General features: G+C 36.9%; 1 long non-coding RNA gene across 1 annotated transcript in view; it reads right to left on the reverse strand.

Moving 5' to 3' along the window:
• The window catches only part of LOC119593899, a 45,063-nt gene that overhangs the window by 8,315 nt on the left and 36,296 nt on the right, over positions 1-452 (reverse strand). The gene's annotated exons all lie outside the window — the stretch shown is intronic.

Genomic DNA, 452 nt, shown 5'->3' on the forward strand with positions numbered 1-452 from the left:
GTGTTGGGGTGCGATAAAAAAAGCTGTACAAGATCCCCGCCCCACTCTTGTCTCGCCCCGGGGAAGAAGGTTTATGGGTCAAAAGGGGGCAAACGCTCCGGTTACTTTTTCGCGGATTCCCTCGGCGGCTCCAGAAAGTTCTGCTGCTTCGTCTTCCTTTACTTCTTCTTTTTTCTCCGTGATTTTTCTTCTCTTTTTCGTCTTCATCTTTTCTGCTCGCTCTAATTAAATTTTTGCTTTTTTTTTTTCCCTTTTCGTTTTCTCTTTTTTCTTTTTCCTTTTCTTTTTTTTCTTCTTTAAATTTTCTTTTAAATCCCTTTTTCTCTCCTTTCTCCCTCTTTTTCTTTCTTTTTTCTTCTTTTCTTTTTTTCTTTTCTTCTTTTTGGTTTCTTCTTTTTTTTAGGGTTTTCTTATTATTTTTTTTAATGGGCCCCTTTTTCTCCTATTACTCC

Source organism: Penaeus monodon, chromosome 33 (assembly GCF_015228065.2).
Source record: "Penaeus monodon isolate SGIC_2016 chromosome 33, NSTDA_Pmon_1, whole genome shotgun sequence".
Classification (NCBI taxonomy): Eukaryota; Metazoa; Arthropoda; class Malacostraca; order Decapoda; family Penaeidae; genus Penaeus; species Penaeus monodon.